Source organism: Lissotriton helveticus, chromosome 3_1 (assembly GCF_964261635.1).
Source record: "Lissotriton helveticus chromosome 3_1, aLisHel1.1, whole genome shotgun sequence".
NCBI classification, from domain to species: Eukaryota; Metazoa; Chordata; class Amphibia; order Caudata; family Salamandridae; genus Lissotriton; species Lissotriton helveticus.
In genome coordinates, this window is record NC_136061.1 from 1,526,712,368 (window position 1) to 1,526,734,089 (window position 21,722).

General features: G+C 46.1%; 1 protein-coding gene across 1 annotated transcript in view; it reads left to right on the top strand.

Annotated features, from left to right (window-relative positions):
- Positions 1–4,688: 4,688 nt before the first annotated feature.
- The window catches only part of USP2 (ubiquitin specific peptidase 2), a 257,507-nt gene continuing 240,473 nt past the window's right edge, over positions 4,689–21,722 (top strand). The window contains exon 1 of the mRNA XM_078682174.1: positions 4,689–4,832. The gene's annotated coding sequence lies outside the window, so the exon portion shown is untranslated. The remainder of the gene's footprint in view (positions 4,833–21,722) is intronic.

A 21,722-nucleotide genomic window follows, 5' to 3' on the forward strand; every position in this document is an offset into this window, starting at 1 on the left:
CTAGACCTACCCCTAAGGAGCTAGCTATTGACAGCAGTACTGCCTTTGACACGCAGCTATAAACTCCTACCTGACTGCCTCACTATACCAGCTGCCTCACAACAGACACATCACCAATCCTTTCTACTGCCATGCTAACTGCCCCACAATGGACACAGAAAAAAAAGTGTGCAAACATCTGGCTGCTCCCCTACAAATTAGCCACTCCGCACCTGTCTCACCACCATCTCTATGAGCTCCTATCTCCCATTTTTCACCTGACCCGTCACGGACAGAACTTTATCTATTTAAGCTTATAACTACTCCTTCCGTTGCCAGCTAATGCCCAGTGGTCAGAGTTGCTTCAGCTCTGGGCAGAATCAGACTGGCATATTGGGCAACCAGGCTTTGCCCAAATGGCTGGTCTGACAGGTCAGTGTGTGTTTTTTGTTGTTGTCGGTTTGTGAGCCTGTTTTATGGTTTTGGGGGCCATTTTGTAATGTTGATTTCCCTGATATCACTACAAACAGTGCCTGTGGCAAGCTCGAATTCATGCAGTCTTCCATACCTTGCAAAACACCTATACAGCGTGTCCTTACACATGGAAAACTGCCCTTAATTGCAAATGTGGGCCACTTTTTTAGCTATCTGATTCGCTAATGGGAGCAGTGGTTAATTTGAGCCAATGGTTTTCGTTGAGAGAGCTGCCGCTCAGGTAGAAAATCTACGCAGCAGGCAAGAAAAGAAGCAGTACCCTCTTGTGTGTGTGTATGGTGCCGTTCACGCTGATTTTACAGCACAGGACAAATCCCAGCTCTGAAAAATCAACTCGAATGGCATGACCAAACGCACTCTGCCCCTTGTGGAACTTCGCATAGCGCAGCACACTTTTTGGTCACTTCGCGGAGTTCCACATAGCGGAACTCCGCAAGCTATTCCCAGGCTTACTTTTGAAAGATTTGGTAGTATAACACCACATCAGAGTGCATCGTTTATACAGGCTGTCTCTGCCCGCCCTTCTCACCCCGCTCGCATTCATGTCTGCTTGACCTGTTCCCGCTTTTACCTCCTTCCCATTGTTGCTTACCCTCACTGACCTCGTGGCTTGCCCCTTCCACAGATTCCCTCCTCCCCCTACTCCATCACTACTTTACCTTTGTTGCCTGTAGCTCCCCCATAGCCACCTCCAACTGTCCTTTATTGCTTGTTATTATCTCAGCGTCTTTTGCAAAAAGTCATCAAAATCTGTCCGTCTCTGCACTTTCTTAATTTTTAAGCTCTTTAGGTAACTGAAGAGTGTTAGCCTCTTACTTTCGCTGTCTCTGCCCGCCCATCCCACCCTGCCTGCATTTGTTGCTGCTTGCCCTGTTCCCACCCACTACCTCTCTCCCATTGCTGCTTGCCCCCTCTGACCTAGTGGCTTGCCCTGTCCCCAGTCGCCCCTTCGACCCCATCGCTGCTTTTCCCTTTGTTGCTTTCAGCTCTCCTATAGCCGTTCCCCACCCTATCCCTCCCACATCCTCCTTGTTTGCCTTCTCCCTACCACCCCCCTCATGTTCTTTTTTGCCCCTTTCCCCGCTTTGGAACGAAAAGCGCCATGATGGCCAGCGCTGGCCTCGCCGTACCACTTTGTTTTTATTTACTGTAAGCCATCTTTAAAAACATTTTAAAAAGCCAAAGAGCTTGCACAGAGCTATTTGGCTTTTGTAAATGTTTATTTAAAGATGTTGCACAGCAGCACGAGCTTCTGTTTAATGGCTTAAAGTAAATAAATACAAATCACTATAGCACGATCCACAATGGCCGTACCATAGCACTTTTAAATTTACTTTGAGCCATGCTCGCGCTGCGGTCCAATATCTTTAAAACATTAACAATGCCAATAGGTGTCTCATAGGAGAAACCTATTGGCTTTGCCAGTGCTTGTTCTGATGAGGCATTTCCCTGAGCAAGAGAGGGAAAAACACTCACAAGGGGAGAAAGCTGACACCTGCAAAAGTGAGATGAAGGGGCAAATGTGTCTGGTAGTGGATTAAATCAGCATGAAGTGGATTCAATACTACACAGACTTGGGATTGGCGCCAGCCGCAGGCTTCTGAGCAGAGCCAGGACAACCATTCTTATTCTCTTATAAGTTAGCCAATGAAAGGATGCCTCTTTTATTTGGGTTCCCAGGTTTATTTTCTGTCCAGTCTGACCATGGGCCTGGGTCCAAACACTCTAGCATGAAAAAACACACCACCTTAATATGGCTTCCAAAGTTAATTCATCCACAGTACTTGACCCATGACGGGGACAGACAGTTAGATTGTAATTGTATTTATATAGTGCTTACTACCACTGACGAGGCGTCGAAACGTTTTCTGGTGAGTAGAACGCTGCTCCGGAGCCCAAAAGGATTAGTGGTGGATAAGTATAGGGAAATATGACTAAATCTTAGTATAGGGGGTACAAGTTAATTTGAGCGGAGGACATGTGTGTCTATTAGTTGGATTGAATAGAGTAATGGAGGGATAAAAGACGGAAGAAAAACAGAAGGGTTAAGTGGGAGATCATAATAGTAAGTTGAGGCCAGGCTCTGCTGGTGGCTCAGGCGGCCCAGAGTTGAATCTCAGTATGGGCTTCTCCCACAGCCACGGCCTGTGGAGGGAGTTAGGGTGGGGCAGAAAGGCGGGGCAGGGGAGGAGCAGGGTGGGGGTGCTAAAAACCAAAATATGGATAATTGGAGGTAAGTAAACATTTTAATAAATAAAACAAATTTCGTAGCGCGCACAGCATCGCATTTTGCGATGTAGGGCGCGCTACGAAATTAGTTTTATTTATTAAAATATTTACTTACCTCCAATTATCCATATTCCGGTTTTTAGCACCCTCCCACCCTGCCCCTTCCCCGCCCCGCCTTCCTGCTCCTCCGTAACTCCCTCCACGGGCTGCGGCTGTTCTCCCATCAATAGGTCAATTCATTTTCCACCAAGTACCACCAAATGGGCGCCTGGAAAGGTATGGTCTCCGTGCTTAATTTGTAAAAAAAGAAGTGCAGGTGCTGAAAATTTTGCCAAGGAGGCCACAGCTCACTTCTTCCTCCGGTGAGCCCCACTTTCAACACTCTCACTGCCTCAGTCTCTATCTTCTAACCTTGATCTGTTGCCTGTCCCCTACGTCTTTGCTCTAAGAGTTTATCTTCTAACTTCTTTAATTGTTTTCTATCATCTTTGCCACACCTGGTGTATTACCTTATTCCCTGCATTTCTGATTTATCCTCTATTCATTCTACCCCTGCCCTTTTCCTCCTCACTTTTATCTATGCTCTGCTCTCTCTCCCCTCAATCTTGGCTCTTTACGATCACTCTTCTAGCAGGGATTAGCTGTGTCTCCGTGTTATCATTTGTCTGCTTTTTCCCTCTGTCCTGTCCTCTACATCCTTTCATTCTATCTTCTCTCTTCTTAATGCTCTCTTCTTCACATCATGGCTGCTTTCTCTTTGTATCTGATTTGCTCTCCTTTATTTCTACTTAGCTCCGTCTTATCTCTCTCCTCATCTGTTGTTTCTTTCTCCTCTTTACTCCTGCTCTCTCTCTCATCTATAACACTGCTGCTGCCTGTGACCCCTGTCGTCAGCCTGTACATGTCCCTGCTATTTTGAACTCTGCGTTTTCCTGTTGTCTTTCCTAAAGAAGAGGAAGATGACATGTGTTTTACTTTCTTTACCTACACCAAGTGTAAAAACTAAATGTACACCAAATGAAAATTCTTTTTTTTGCATATATTAATCAGTGCAGTATAACAGGGTTACTTGCAGAACAGGTAGCTGCTCGAGCACAGCAGGTGATGTCACTACTAGTGCTGCCTGTAATTAGTAGGTCCAGGGAAGGCGACGGCATTGGCATCCCCTGCTCAGCTTGCTGTGATCCTGCCTGCTACAGCACAGGCATTGTCCCTAGCCGTAATGCTGCCAATGCCGGGAAGTATGGCTGTGGTGTCCACTGGACTCATGCACGCTCAGCAATTAGCATGCTGGGGTGCAGCGCACAGATTCTACAGGTGACGCCATGGCGCACAAAAGTTATGTTGGGCCACAGTTGCGTCGAGCACGTTGAGGATAGCAGCAATGCAGAGCTGCAGGATTTGCTACTCTGGATACACAGCAAGTGGAAAGTCCAAACTTACTTTCGTTTATTCTTCCTCAAGAGCCCTCACTCCAAAATTCCAAATGCACTCTTGCAGCTTCCTTGCCTCAACTCCGTCTTGAGCCAGCCCCCAGCTACAATTATCCAATGGGAGGCTTAGGCTCAAGCAGTGGCATGGTGCAGCAGACTCTGGGAATAGAATGCAAGACACAGTTTGTCGATGACTTCTTGGATTTGTGATCAGCGAGATTACATTATCACTATCTTGGTGATACACAATCATGCCTGCCTTGACAGGCATATGATGGCCTGTCTATGAACATATACCAGGCAGAAACCATGCAATGTATGTTATTCTTTTTATTTTGAATTTGAACAATTAATATTGAGACCACCACCTGTAGGGTCAGAAATTGTAGCCCCGGCCCTGTAAAAGAAGTGCAAGTGCTGAGCACCTGATAGCTCCTGCTCAAATTAAGCACTGGTCTCCGTAGCACCGAAACGCAGGCAACTGAAATAGAATTTCACTAGTGGATGAGATCTGTCTTGCTAATGGACCCATCTCTTTTTGTACATCCATAGGGGGAAGCCGTGGTGCATTTTACAGAGCAGCAGACGAGACCCAAGCGGGAGCTCCAAGCCTGACCAAAGGAGACCCTTCCAAAGGACTACTTCCAATATTCCTGGAACCAGACAAAAGGACTTAAAATCCCGATCTCCCAACCGGTAAAGCGTAGAGTTCAATCATAGTGCAGCGCCCTACATGTTAGTGTTCATATGTTTAACTTGCTCTCTTTTGCATCGTAAACATTGTTCATTATTTTCTGGTTGTACTGAAATACCAAACATTGCCAATCTTCTAAAAAAAAGGTTTGAATTGCATCTAAAGCATTTTTGTGTCCAATGCTTAACCACAACTTAAAGGTACCAAAAAGAACATAAATAATAATTAATAGTAATAATTTGTATTTATATTTTATGGAGGTGTTTGTGGACTGCAGCAATGTCGCTTGCGTTGCTTCTGAACACTGGTACACTAGACAGATGAGTAGTGGTTCTGCCCAAGCGGATGAGGGGCGGGTTCAGTCCCTCAACTTTACCTCAAAGATTGGTGCCGTCCAATGGGCTAGAGAGCAAAGGTTGTCTTAGTTCCCCTAAGTGCCCGTCCACACTCTCCAGGAGGTGACTAGCCCTATACACAAGTAGTAGACTGTAGGTATTACTGTAGGGGCTCCACTCTGAGTCAGGAACACTAGGTCCATACAAGGGGATAACGTACAAATAATTTCTGCTCCTTCAGTTTTCCAAAACTATTTAATAATGATATCTATTGCTACAATGGTTTGAATCATAATACAAAAAATACAATAGATACGAGGAAACAATATATTTCCTTTTAAACACCTTCATTTTATAACATTTGCATTGATAATCCGTCAATATTTTTTCTAAAACATAAGTATGCCTAGTGTGCTACTTGCAAAGACACAATTATCTTAAGAATTTCCTTGTAATCATAAACATCTAACTATGCAAATTGATTTGCTCAGTAAAAAAAGAAAAAGATGCGAACTGGTGAACTTCAGTCTTAGAAAACTATATCAAGTACAGACAGCGATAGATATCACTCTAAAATAGCTTAACACAGGTACTCCAAAGATGCCATGCGGTATTCTAGTATAAACAATAACAATTCCCAACAGGTGTCAGTTTAAGGCAGTTAAATGATGTATGCAATCAGCATTACATGAACAAGAGACAAGGAGACTCAGGGTGACAAATAAATAATAATACAATGATGACTCCGCAGGATCAAGTTACAATCACTTAAATCATGGAACAAACAATTTTATCGGAGCACAAAACGTAAAATGCGCCATAGAGTTGCGCTGTGATGTCGACGGCTTTTCGATCCCCGTGAGTCGGGATCGTCATCAGGACAGAGTTGCCGAAGTTAGACAGTGTTGTGCACGCAATCACAATAGCGTGAAGGGCTGGAGGCCAGGCGGTAGCTCAGGCTGCGGCGTCTGATAGTGAATATGCGTCGCCGTGGGCAGGACCAGCGGGGCAGGGCCTGAATAAAGCAGGGCGGCCAGGGGCGATGAGGGCTCTTAACCTGCGTGCTGCTCGCGGTGAATGCGGAGCTCCGTGGACATCACAGCGCAACTCTATGGCGCATTTTATGTTTTGTGCTCCGATAAAATTGTTTGTTCCATGATTTAAGTGATTGTAACTTGATCCTGCGGAGTCATCATTGTATTATTATTTTTTTGTCACCCTGCGCCGCTCACGCTGTTCACCTTCAGCACTTGCATCTTCACCTTCACTAATTGTATATATCACCACTCACCAAGTGCCTTCGGGTTGTCACATGATTATCTCTGTAGAGTGCTGCCTAACTGTATTTCCACGTGAAACACCCTCCTTTGAATGGTGAATAACAAGCTTTTATACCTTTCGAGCCTCCTTGTCTCTTGTTCATGTAATGCTGATTGCATACATCATTTAACTGCCTTAAACTGACACCTGTTGGGAATTGTTATTGTTTATACTACACACCCATCCCGACGTGGTTTATGGGTTTACTCCTGTTGTTCTTACACATGCGGTATTCTAGGCCAGGAGCTCTCTTTAACGTAAATATGCGATCATGCTTCAGTCCAACTTTAATGAACTCCCGAAAATTTAACTCAAAGCAGCAATGGGCTAATGCTTATATTTGTGGAGCTACTGCTTCCAAAAAGGGATTTAAGAGATTGAATTATTTTTATAAGAGGAACTTTCCATAAAAAATCTTCCATTGCCACATCGACCAATAACCTGTCCCTCCCACATTTCCCCCCCCCCCCATTGTTGGCCGGGGAAGTTGCAATGACTAAGTTTCCCATAATGTTAGACAGAGTGTCAAAGGAGACAAGACCTCTCACAGAGAGGTGAACATTCTGCAAAATATCCACTGTTCTGCCCAAGAATGTGCAACAATAACACCACCTCAACCTTTAATCAAGTTTATTGGTGAAGTTGGAATTTATTTTTATTTTTGTTAAAAAAATCAGTAAGCAACTGCCGCAATCATATATGAACAAGATCTTAACATATGTGGGTGTAATCATCATCATCTACACACTGCAAATTAACAAGCACAGAGCAATAACAAAGAATGCAATGGAAATCACACGAACCAAAGTGTATCACACAACAAAACCTGCGATTTTCCTGCTAGCATCACGCAGCAAAACCAGCAACCCCTGTGCACCGTGTTACACAGTGTTACTAGCACCTCATGCAACATATTAATAAGCGATTAAAGCAGCATCACACACATGGAATACCAGCAAGCCTACTGCATCTCCTCACACAGAATTACCAACAATCCCCCATCAACATCAAGTCTCATTCCACACAGCACACAAAAATACATATAAACTCTGCATAAGACAGCAATTTCAGAAAGTCTCCTGCAACAATAACTCAGCAATGCCAGCGAATGCACCAAACAGCAGTACCAGGAAACAAAGCATTCCATAGCAATCGCAACAAGCCCCCTACAATGTTTTACATTCCAATTAAAACAAACAACAGTTCACATAACTAAATTACCACTCACCCTGCATCATTTCACTCAACAGTATCTGGGGATACTCTTGTATCCGCATCAAACCACAATATCAACAGGCCAGATGAAGCACATTAGACAGAACTACCAGCACACTCCATGCATACATCACACAATAAAATCATTGAGTCTTCTGCAACACATCACAATACCGGCAAATAATGTAGAACACAGTAATGCTAGCTAGTCTCCTGCAGCAAACCACAGCAATAGAAGCAACCAGTCCAGCACAAGGCTAGAGTGCTTTACACAGAAATAGCATCAAGCCCTCTATATCCCTTCACACATCAATAAAAGCAAACACATCATAGAATGAATTAAGCAATCATTTCTACATCACATCGCTCTGCATGTCTAAAAGGCTCCTGCAACATATCACACCACCAAACCAACAAACAGGGCACCACACAACAATACTAGCACCCTTCTCCAAGCCCGTAACCTCTCACTAACCAAGACCCACTGGTGTTTTCAGGCACCTCAAAAGGACAGGAACCTCTGCGTGCAAACATTTTGCAACTTCTATAATTATTGGATTAAGCAAAATTGGAATAGTTGAAATGACTAGCAATTTTGTGGGATCCAGAGTTAACAGCCTGACCTCATTTAGACTTAAACATGTTCACAAATTGTTGTTTTCGAAAGCATTTCTGTTTATTTTTAGCCCCCCTTTGGAGAAGGGTGTTATGGCTCCAGTCCTCCTCTTAGATCTATACCTTCCTTCCATCTTGCCACTACTCAGCTTGAAACCATTCTATATTATTTCAGACTCACTAGGGCATCAGAAGACTGTAAAATAAAACTCCACGCTTCGCTGAAGTATTACAGGCTAACACGCGATTAGGGAAAAATAGCAATAACCCAGCAAAATAAAGAAATTGCTGCTTAAATGGACTCAAACATCTGACAAAATCCAGTTGAAGCATACAAAGCTAACATCCATCCAAGGCCATTTTATATGTTTTTCTCTCAATTCAAGTCCATAGAAACAAAAACATGTTATAAAAGGTTTAACTTCAGCTGAACTAACTAATGAGCAGAAGACAGCATCTTCTTATGAGAAAGAGTGTAAGAAGTCCTTGAAAAACTAGACACATAATCAAGCAGTGACTCGGCTGCTTTCTAAAAATTCATGTTTCATGCTGCCCATCCTCAGAATTAGGCTACATTTACTATATAGTGCAGACAATACGCAATTTTTCACCACCAAATAAATGTCCTTGGATCCAACTGTGGAAGTCTGGGGAGTAGAAAGTTTGGTACAAATACATTCCCAATACTGTCCCACGATACTCCCTATGGTGGCTTTCAAATTTCTGCTTGAACCAATGTTGTTTTCCACCTTCAGAGGCATTCCTGTGACAGAGACAAATCATACAGCAAGGGTACAAGAAATAAATTGGTTCATAGTACATAGACAGTGACAACATCATTTTCAGATAAAGCTGCTTTCCTAGCAGCTGAATTAGCCAGGGCATTTCCTTTGAAAACATCATCATGGGTGTGTTTGTGTCCAGCACACTTAACCACTCCCAGATTTTGTGGTAATTGCAGCTACCTGAGAACATTTTTAACATATTGTCCATTTTTAATGGGGGTTCCGGCAGATGTTAGGAGCCCCTGTTGCATCCAAAGGAGCCTAAAATCATACATCACCCCAAACACATACCTTGAATCTTTGTACACAGTTCCAATCTTTTCTTTGGCAAGGATGCAGGCATTAGTGAGAATGCCATGCTGACACACATTGGCAGCCCTCGCAATTGACAAGCGAAAACTTTCTACAGTTTGGAATACAGTACATTCAGTGGCTTAGTGATATTGGCGGTGACTACTAAATAATCATGGGGTTCTCCATCCTTGAGGGTAGACATCAAAGAAGAGGGGGGAGGGCTGTTAAGGCGGGGTGACGAGAAAGGTTGATGTGAAAAGTCAACAAGAGGTGTTTAGAGAGGTGTTGCCTTTGTGGTGAGGAGGAGGGCAGCAACAGCATGTGGAACTGCAGTCCAGGAGGAGCAAGCAACCTCTACCAGATTTTCAGCAGTAGTTGCAGAGTGGGAAGGTGGTGGGAGCTTAGCCGTGACTTATTCCAAGGTTGATGAATTGTACACTACAGGCTTTTTTAATGTCCATTGTTTGTAATAACACCCCAAGGCAAAGACAATTGTGCTCATAGCAGTCTGAAGTAAAGTGTTTAGCATAATCAGGAAGTCCTAAGGCTGGTGTGGAAGTCAGTGACTGTTTATATTTAATAAATGCATTTTTGGCTTCCCTACACCACTGCAAGTGTTCAGGGGCATAATTTCTGACTTAATGTTGCAATGACTTTGTCACTTCAGCATATCATATGATCCATTGTCTAGAGTACCCGGCAATGGCCATACCCAGAAAAGTATTGGAGAGACAAAACTGTAGGTTATCCTTTATAGCCTTATGTCCCTTCTTAGCCAATTTGTTGAGGAGGTAGATAGAGTCTTCCTTGCAGTGATCTGTTGGGGTATATTAATTACACTCAATCTGGATGCAGACATGGTGAAACTGAGCTGTCATAAAATGCTCACCTAACAAATTAACGGGAGAGGTCAGGTTAAGTAAAAAGCAATGTTTGTCATTGAGAGATCCTAGCAAGATAGAGTTGGGATCGAAAATGTGGTGACACAGGGGTTGGTTACAAATAGTTGGTTGGACTGCTTAATCTGCATTATGCTTACAACTGTATTTGAAAAGTGTATGTAGCACTCGTTTTTGGCTAGAATAGGTGATTTGTTTAAGTGTGCAAAAAGCAGTATTTGAAGTGGCTTAGATTTGGGCCTTACCTGCAGGGTAAAACAGGTCCTGCAAAGTGGGATTGAACCTGTCTGTATCCAAGGAGATTCCGATCTTCAGGAGCAGCTCCCTGCCACCCTGGCCATCCGCGTGCGCTTTCCTGATTGGCTCTCTAGCTCCCAAGTAACCATGAGCTCTTCTCCTCTCACACATGCAGAGGCCCTTAAAGTCTGCGGAAGGGACCCCAAGACATCTACTTCCATCTTGTAGCCCCAGCCTCTCTGTGCCCTAAACATCCCAGTGAGGAAAGGACAGAGAAGATGGTTAGAACACAGAACTGTGCTGTGTATTCTTGAAACTTTAAAACTGCTTTCTACTCATGACTGTTTAAATTGAACTCTTTGTTTTCGTGCAATTTGTACTTTTAAAACTGCTGTTTTTCTACCCGTGACTATTTGCATTTCTGGTAGGTAGGTAAGTATACTTGTAAAAGCACACTGTTACCCCATCTCGGGGTGTCCTGGCGCCGTATAGCGCTGAGAAACCCGTCCTGGCTTTCCCTGTGAGATGGTCCCTCCAGGGCACCTCCAAGGTGAAACCAGGCATCCCCAGCGTTGATGGGGCCGTTGTGGAGATTAAGCAAGCTATTGCCCAGAGTTGCAGAGTGGAACCCATGGTTAGCGTAGGCACCTCGGCGAGAATTATCGAGTCCGCGGACATTGACCCAAGACCCTGCCGCGTCGGGAATTGAACCCTGGTCCTGGGCCGCTCTCTGCTTCAGGGTCTGCCGCTTCTAACCAGTGAGCCATTTCTCTCCTAACAAATCCACACATCACTAAGACGACACAAAGCCACACTACAGATAATTTAAATCCACCCAAACTCACGCTACCTGTTCATACAAAACACCAGCTCTACCCTCTACTTACTCCTAACAGACCTCTTTCTGTTACCACCAAACCTATACTCAGCTCTCCATCATTTCATCCACCAACACTCTCCCCTCTTTTTACCAAAAACACACTACCGAACAATCCTTACACTTCACTCCACTGCACATATTACCTCTTCCAACTATCAAATCTAACACAAACACTCATAACTCTTATTCATCCCCTCTCACACACCACATACATGCTTTTCCAAACCCCGTTTACCATTCAACTTCCCCTTACCAACAATACTTTACATACAAATCCTGCTCAGAAAACCACTACACCATCATCTCCTCTCAGTACTCCAAAAAAAAAAACATAACACACACACACCAGCACAACAACATTTCTCACACACACAATTTCATAATACAGTCATCACTAACTAGAAACATACACCTACTTCCACCCTCCTGACTACACAAATAATGCACATCCTAAACCATCTTTACTCCCAGGTTTTCTCTCTTCATGCTCACCTAACACAACTACACCAACACAACAACACTCATTCAACCAGCTCTCATCCATTGCACAATGCAGAGCCTTACAACATGAACCACATGTGCCACCACCCCTAACTCACGTATCTTACACCCTAAAGTGAGGCAAACAAAATAAAGAACATGCCACTCTTCTCAACTCTGCATCTCCAGGTATATTAAACAACAAGGCTACTCTACAAAAACAACACCGCTCACCAACTCACTCTCAACTACCATCTCTTCCACTTACACACAGACCCATAATAATGCCTTGTAAGCCTGCTGGGCAAGAAAGAAGATACAGAAAAGCAACACTATATCTTGGAAGTCCTGATGAGGATCCTTTATCTCTTGATTAAGGATCGAAACGCCATTCACAAAGTTGTTAACCTTATACACAGTGATTTGTATGTTATATGGTGTGACCTCTCTGCAATTGTTGTTTGTTTTGTTGTGATTACCCGATACAGATAACTACATGCTGGCTGAGCCTTTTTTCAGTTTTCCTTGTGATGTGAGTTCATGGATACATGCTTTTGTCCCACTGTAATTAATTCACATGTTTTGCTTATTTTCATTTATTTGCATATTAAATTGCTCTTATCTGGCTGGATAACGGCTAAAATACAGTACCGATTGAGGCTATATTGATTACCTCTCTAAGCTTTGCCAGGACCACTGTCTCTCAAAATAAGTTAGCTCCCAAGGTCCCTGACTGATTCAATTGGGTTCCCTTGTACTTTAGAAACAGGGAAAACAGTATGTACAGTATGTCATTCTCTAAGTATTCCTCAGCTGTAAGGATTTTAGTCTTCCAAGTGTTCAGACAGAGAGAGAGAGAGTTCTCCTTCATCCACAGGTTACTGTGTTTTTTATACATTTTTTGGTTCCCCAGACAAATGTGCGTTTGGATATTTTCTGGAAGTAGATGCGACATTGAGAGATAATCTCAACCAGTGGTCTCACACCAATGTTGAATAAAAGTAGGGACCCTTTGGCCTATTTGTGCCGTAACATATGCTGATGAAGAGACAGCTGTAAGTTGTTGAGTGCAGGTTGAAATAAACAACTGGCAGCATTGAAGGACTATAACAGCCTTATCAGCCCACATATTCAAGTGATTCAGTAGTGTTTTACAGTCAACTGTGTCTTATGTCTCTAACAGGCGAAGCGGTCAAGGGAGTTGATCATGCCTTCTCTAATGTCAGCTATGAGTCCCGGCACCTAGCCAAGCCCCATTGTCATGTAAAATGTTGGATTCTGTAAAGCTTTGAAGCTGACATGTTACCGTTTCTTCCATGATTTTACTTTGGGTTGGCTGGTAGTATCTCCGTAATGGTTTAACTATGATATTTTTAGGCCTCGCTTTGTCGTCGAGATGCCTCTCAAGGGAGACAGAGATGGCCATGCGCAGGGCTTTTGGCGATTGGAGCTCGTGCACATGCACATACAGCCACGCGGTGTGCACATCTCTGTCTCCCTTCTGAGGCAAGCCTCAAGAAGCGTTACTTTCACTTTTCACATTCCCTCCCCTCCGCCCACCACCCCATGCTAACCTCAATGCAGCTTTTCTGCCCAATTGAAGCCCCTACCCCCATGCGCTGCCCTGGCTGGTGCCGTGGCCGATCAGCATCTCTTTGCCCATCTAAACAGGTACGGCTGGTCAGCCATCTTCGCTGCCTGATAGCGCCACTGCCCATCTCTGCACTCACCACTTACCCCCTCTGTCCTATACCACCACGCCCCAGGTCCCCCATGCCCTCTCCATCACCTCTGCGCTGAGGGCGAGCCACCCACTGCCCATCGCCGCACCCTAGCAGCAGCGAACTGCTGCTTGCCCGATTACCAGCACAGCAGCGGGCAGAGGGACTCAGAGTTTGCAGGAGACCGTACAGATCCTCGACGCTCAGAGCCCTCGCTGCCCCCCACTATGGGAGCCGACACCGTGCACCGACGAAGAATCCCCCACTCACCCGGTCTGCGGGGGGAATCCTCCTCCGCACTCCCTCTATGGCGCCAGGACTCCCTCTGCAACACGGGTGCGAGCCGCAGGCCACGCTGATGTGCATGCTCACGGCGTGCAACACGCGCATGGCGCTCTTTAACTTTTTTTATTCGTGCAAATTGGCTCAAGCTGGGCAGGATAATCAGGCTTCAGGCCCAAACAGAATGGAAGGGGTAAGTTGTTAATTTAATTTCATTCATGGTGGCTGCTAGAAGAAATCCCTTCCCTCTGCAGAAAGTGTCCCTCCTGTATACCACTATGAAAATGGAGCCGTGAAGTCTGCTGGCCTGCGTAGAGGCTTTGCATGTGAAAAGTGAGCACATTATCTGCCCAAACTACTCAATATAATGTATAACTGTAACTCTCAAGGTAGAATCTGCACAGTTTAAAGTCCGTGTCTCTTGCCAAGTCAAGAGCTTACTATGCTGCTGACTCAGGTTTTTCTCTAGCGCGCGTTTTTAATTGTATTTACTTGCAGCTATTACTGCAAGAAATGTATGTATACATCAAACCATAACACCATGCGCAGCTGGTGGCTTACATAAATCGTCTTTAGGAAGCAGAGCTCGCACGCGCCCAGGTAAACAGTGTTCATGGGGAGCTCCTGATGTGATCGAGAGAGGGCGGAGGCTGGGGTTTGTTCGGGAACTTACTGTGGAGGTAGCGTGTTTGCGTAGGGGTTTGGTTAGGCAGGAGTTTACTCTGAAATCTAGGCAGAGGCTGTTATGATAAAGATGTACAAGCATGGCGAAGGACGTAAATTAATTTATTCCCTACTGCAGGTGGCTAAGGAACAACACTCCCTGAATATGTCGTTAGGAGTAGCCGGTAATCCTAGCGGGGCCTGTAACATAAATTACTGCCCCTACTGGGTTTACAAGAATACATTTACGAAAACATACATCCCTGACTGATCCAAAGCCTCATGCAATGTGTTTGCCGTCCTTATATGCATGGACATTCTCTCAAGTTTCCATAGTTCGTGCTCGGATAGTTTATCCAGTGCAGATTATATGCCCTATTTATTCTGGTACTTGTAGTCCTGTGATTTAATGCATGAAACATGGCTGGCAATACCTGAATGCAAACAAGCATTGGAAATGCAATAGGTCTCGCATTAGGAAAGTTTGCGCGATTGGTATTGTAAATGACACTTTTTTTTATTTATGTGTTGGTTTTGAAAATAGCAAAATTAATAGCTTTGTCAGTTACAATGTCAATAGTTTTAACTTTCGCAAATGTGACACCTATAGCATTTGTAATGCAATGTGTGTTGTATTTACGTGACTTAGATGTATTGATATTACAAATAACAATGGCTTTTAATTTTGTAAATAATGTGGTGGTGGATGCGGTGGTGGTGCATGTGGTGGATGTGGTGGTGGTGGATGTGATGGAGGATGTGGCGGTGGATGTCATGGTGGATGTGGAGGTGTGTTAAAATCTGGATTGTGGCGTAAACATTATCGGCGCCATCTTGTCCTTTTTCAGATCCATACGTGCGCGTAAGCAGCAACCATTTTGATTGCCATGGCCTCTCTGCCCACTCCCGATAGCCAGCGTCTCTCTCTCCCCCTCACTCCCCAGCCTCGCAAGCATCCCCGACAGCCCCCGGTCTCTCCTGCTTGGGTCATAAACGCACCTCCAGCGCGACCCTGTCTCCGAGCCACATCCCGTGCTGAACCCCCCTCACTCTTTCATCTCATTCATAGAACAGGCCCTTTTGATAACCTCTTCCTCCCTGCCCGATTGTCCGGCCTGACCCCAGGCCATCAACTAGCTCAACAGATGCAGTTTATTGCCCCCTACAGTAGGACCTCGCCCCACATCAAAGGAGCGGGGATTAATCAATGCCTTCACACCCCTAGATCCGACCGATCGCCCACATTCCTGTTCCCAGCGGAATGTCCAGCTGCGCGATAGCCATCATGCTGAGATTTGGGTGGGGACCTCTACTGTGAATATGTGTGAGAACGGGCCTGAACCGGGGATTCCAAAGATGCCTTTGTGAACTTCAAAGCAATACCACGGATGTCATAAATGTAATAAAGCCATAAACCTGTGTATAAGAGGCCAGGCCTCAGAGATGCGGTTAGAGCACCTCGAGAAGATACTCTGTTGTCTGATTTGACGTGTTCTGCTCCGTCGGAATAAACTCCTGTTTCCTGCCTTCCAGTCTCCAGCGCCTGCCTCTTTATTTGGTAACCGTGAGTTGGGTGAGAGGCGGCTAACGCCGGGCAAACCTTGAAAAGGGGTAATCGACCTGATCTGCCTGACCCTTTTTCCTCAATTGGCGTCCCAAACGTGGGGCCCATCAGCGACACGTGGATCCAGTGGGAGAGGTCCTAACGACGGAGTGAACGACTGCAACGATCGGGAAGTGCACCTGCCCGATAGACCCTCGTCTGGCAGCCGATCATCCGAACTTCACTGGTTCCGAGCAGACCTCTCTCGAGTGATCTACGGTCCTGACTGGGAACCATCAGGAGTGCCACGACAGAAGATAGAGGACGATCGAGCGCTGGAATCGGAAGACAGGAAACTGTCCATGCGGTCCGGGTAAGGTCGTGTAACACGACAAACTGTGAAATATTTGATTGATTGATTGGAAAATACTAGTATTACTCTCCGAATTGTTGGTTCTCATGGAGATTCTCTGTCTGCAAACGGAGAGGAATAGAAAGTATTCTCTCTTCCTTTGCAGGTAGTGAAGGGTAGGTAACGCAGGCTTTTGCCCCCATTGTAATCCGTCGTGCCTATCTTTCTCCCCCACTGATTGATTGTTTGCCCGAACGTTGTTTGTTCGAGGATTGTTTTCTCGAGAATTCTCTGTCTGCAAACGGGGAAGGATAAAAGTATTCTGTACTCCTTTGCAGTCAGTGAAGAATAGGTAACGCAGGCCTTTGCCCCCGTTGTAACCCGTCGTGCCTATTTCTTTCTCGCCACTGATTGTTTGATTGAACGGACATTAATTGTTCGATATTGGTTCTTTGGAGGTATTCTCTGCTTACAAATAACGTGGAATAGAGATATTCTGTCTAGTCTTTGTAAGCAGTGAAAGGATAGGTAGTGCAGACTTTTGTCCCCATTGTAACCCGTCATGCCTATCTTCTCCCCATTGTTCAGTAGTTGGTTCAGCCCTGACCGCTTATTGGAGGTGGATCATCCGGCTCCTCTGGAGGGCACCCCTAATAAGGATATGTTTTTAAAGTATGGACTAGTCGCCGTAGCTTATAGTAAGTTATGGCATAAATATACTAAAAAGGATCGAGAAAGTCAGTGGCCACTGATAGGATCCTTCGATGACGCAAAAATAAGCGTGCTGGAAACAGCCCTTTGTAACAATAAAACAACGCCCACTATGCTTGATAGTTTCGGCATGTGGCGCAAGGAGACGGAACAACGAAAGAAAAGAAACGAAGTCAGACTAGAGAAAGAATTGCGAAAAGCAGCTCATTTAGCCGCAAGCAAGTTGAAAGAAGAGATAAAGGAAAGAGAGGGAGCTAGACTGAAGCAAGAATCCGAGACATCGAGCCAATGTCCCGTTAGAACACCCTCTACGCTTTACCCTGAGCTACCTTCGAAGCAGCGAGCGAACGATGATCTACTGCTAGGTCCCCCGATCATCTACATGCCCCCGCCATACGCCCCTTCCCAACCTCTAGTGCAACGCACGCAACCCCCTAGCACAGATGAGAGCAGTGCCAGAGCCTCGGTCCTCACGGCCTCCGCGCCGGCCGAGCCCCTTGTACTCAGCGCAGCGCAAGCAGCAGCATTAGATGAGCCCGAAACTGAGAAGAAAGACTCTGCTAGGCTCCATCGATTGAGTAAGGATGAACGAGCAGGGATTGATAAGATCGCAAAGACGCTAGTAGAACGGAAAGAAAACGAAGATTACGTGACAGATATATGCAATACATATGCTGATAACCACAAACGACACTTTGTTGCACGTTTCTGTTACCACACCCTTAACGCCTATGAAGACCGGTATCGTAACAAAGGTCCTGAAAGCCTAACGGCTCTGTATAGAAAAGTCGACATTGGAGAGCAGGGCGAGGGGGATGTGACGGACCTCTTCTCGCGCACGCTTGAAGTCTTCCACCACCTCACTGAAAAAAGATTAGAGGCCGACACCACGACCCCTGTAGCGACTGAACCTCAACCCGAGAGAACTGACACCATGATGCCAATAAGAGAAGCGGCACCTTATTGGGTCCCCTCACGAGGACAGGGAACACACGACGATATTAACCACCAAGATGCGAAAGGGAGGGTAGTGTACAACTGGGTCTACCAACCCTGGGATCGGCAAGACATCCTGACTTTCCGAAAGTCCTTGCCTGATCTACGAAAGAACCCCACTGCCTTCTACACAGAATTAGGTACCACCTTGGGTTCGACGATTATGACCCTAGCGGACATCGACTTGTTTTTCGGGCTATGTCTGCCAGCTGATGTGTGGAAGCAAATCCGGAAAGTCGACCACCTTGAGCTGTTCGGACATACCTGGTCACAACTCGATGGCATAGACAAACAGCGAGAGCCCGGACAGAAACCCTTGAAATCGATTCTAGACCTGCCAGACAAAATAGTACTAAAACTGAAAACCATAGTACCAGAAAAGAAGGTAGACTGGTCGATAGTAACGGCTTGCTGCCAGAAACCACAGGAAGACGCCTCAGACTATTTCTCCCGGTTCGAAACGGTGTTCTCCGATTACAGTGGCCAGGACATGACCTCTGCGACCGGACATCACTTGTTCGTCCAGAACTTTGTAAAAGGCCTGACACCAGAAGTCTCGCAAAAACTGCAGACTAGTGAAAGTAGTTGGGCTGCCTCCAAACCCGCGGCTATCCTTCAGATGGCTCAATACTACGAACGGCAAAAGAACGAGAACGATAGGGCGACTGAGAAAAAGAAAAAGGACTTGAAAGAACGAGTGATGATTGCTCAATTGCAAGGAGTGACGACAGGAAGGGAACAGTATAGAGGAAACTACCAGTCGAATGCTCCTAGAAATCCACCCCCTAGAGACCGCACACCCGCACCCGGCGCTCCACGAACAGACCTCGATGAGAACCAGTGTGCGTTTTGCAAAGGATATGGGCATTGGAAGTCCCAGTGCCCGGTCCTGCTAGAAATGTACAAAAATAGGCACGCAAAAGACGTAGCGGGTGGGCCGAAAAATAGAGGACAGGGACATGGGCACGCAAACGACGCCGGCAATAACAGACCAGGCAGACCGAATACTTTTGACCACCCCCAACAGAACCAATGCCAGCAGACTGACTGTGACGATGCCTGCGACTTCGCATAGGATTGCCTAGGGCAAGGGAGGGATCCAGTCGAGCTCTATGTTGACCAGCAAGGTCCTTATGTCACCGCTAAGGTCCTAGGTACGAAGTCTCCATTTCTGGTAGACACTGGCGCGACACGTAGTGCCTTATCTAAACGACTGATTCCAAGGGCACCCTTGTCTGGCTCACGCATAACATCAATAGGCTTTGATGGAACGCCCTCCACTAACCCCTTATCCGCACCGGTTTCCTTCGACTTGGACAGTAACCCCACTGACACAACGTTTCTGCTTTCCTCCAACACCCCCGATGCCATTATGGGACTTGACTTACTGAAGCATTTCCGAGCTACTATCAGGTGTTCACAGGACGGAGTTCGAGTCATTCTGTACGATAACCCGACTTTGCTCAGACCTCATCCCGCTCGACACATGTTCTCCATCTCTGACGCTGACGCATCCTTACTTGACTCTCTACCTCTGTATCTGTGGGCTAAAACTGACGCTGACGTAGGACGAATGATGATCGACCCCGTGCACATAACTGTTCGCCAAGACGCGATACTCCCAAAACTCCCACAGTATCGGATATCGCCCGAAGGTGAGAAGGCGTTGGTAATGATAATCCAGTCCCTGGTAGAGGCAGGAGTGGTAGAGGAAGTAGTCAGCAATATTTGCAACAGCCCTATCCTACCCATTGTGAAGAAGCAGGGCGAGGGAGATGAGAAAGCGTACCGCTTCATCATCGACCTTCGAGAGGTCAACAAGGTAGTTGTACCTCAGTACCCCGTAGTCTCAGATATCGCCACCATTCTGACCCTGATTCCATCCACAGCCACCACCTTCACTGTAATAGACCTCAAGAACGCTTTCTTCTCCATCCCCATCCACCCAGACAGCCGCTACCTTTTCGGCTTCACGTTAAAATCCCGCTCATATAGATTTTGTAGAGCTCCCCAAGGTTACACAGAAAGTCCCAGCATCTATAGCCAGGCCCTCAAGAGACAGCTGGACGCCGTTCAGCTACCGGAGGGAGTGGTGTTGATACAGTACGTCGATGACATCCTTTTGGCGGCCGACACCACTCCACTTGCAGTCACAGCCACCATCCAACTCTTGCACTTCCTTGCGGAAAATGGCCACAAGGTCTCCAAGAGAAAGTTGCAATTCTGCCAACCCCAGGTCACCTACCTAGGCCACCTCTTGTCCAAAGACGGGAGAAAGCTTACACCCGATCGAATTCAGGCCATTCTAGAAACCCCTGTCCCAAAGACCCAGAAACAAGTCCGCTCCCTGGTAGGCCTCACCTCCTTCTGCCGGCAGTGGTTGCCAAATTTCAGCCTCATTGTAAAGCCACTACTTTCCCTGCTAGCCAAAGATGTCCCCTTCCCACTCCCTTGGACCCCCGAATGCCAATCTTCCTTCAAAGAACTTCGAGACGCCCTTTGTTCTGCACCAGTCCTAGGAACCCCCGATTACACCAAGCCCTTCTCTCTCTACACTCATGAAAGGGAGGGGTGCGCTTTGTCTGTCCTGACTCAAACTATTGGCCCCAAGCAACGACCCTGTGCCTATTTCTCTGCTACCCTTGACCCCGTAGCGAGAGCCTTGCCTGCCTGCCTTCGAGCCGTAGCTGCCGCTGCTGTCTCTATCCGACAAAGTGAGGGGATCGTACTATCGAATTCCCTCACGGTATTAGTGCCCCATGCTGTTGACACCCTCCTGAACCAGACTAAGACGCAACACCTGACTAGCGCACGACTAACTGGATACAAACTGACTCTGCTTGCACCCCACATCACGCTGAAAAGATGCACCACACTGAACCCAGCCACCTTGTTGCCTCTGCCCGAAAACGACCCAAATGTCCCCCCTATACATGACTGTGTGACCCTCACAGACGAACAGACTAGGAGTAGAGTTGACCTCCGAGACACCGCCTTCACAGACCCTGACGGAGAGCTATGGGTAGACAGCTCTTGCATCAAACTCTCCGACTGCACCACCTCAGCTGCCTATGCAGTAACGACAGCCCGAACAGTAATTGAGACAGCCCGCATCACACAACGATCCGCACAGGCGGCAGAACTGATTGCCCTCACACGAGCATGTATTATAGCGACAGGGACCACGGCAAACAGTTACACGGACAGCCAGTACGCCTTCGGAGTGGTTTATTTATTTATTTTATTTATTCAAAGTTTTATATAGCGCGAACAGGATCCTTACAGATATCAGAGCGCTTCACAAAGACAGGGAAGGGGCAGTAGGAGTCAACAGAGATAATGGGAAACAGTATAATAGTCAATAACATGGTAATAACATGGATAATAAAAACATACATAAAACCAATCCATATACAATCAGGTAAGGGAGTAATATAGGACAACACAAGTCATTGATCACACTACAGAGGTGTACAGGTGGATCAGTGAACCAACGTGTATCATATCTTGGTCGGTAGTAAGAGAGTAGCGTAGTAGTGCCCCCAACAAGTAGAGTATAGTGCC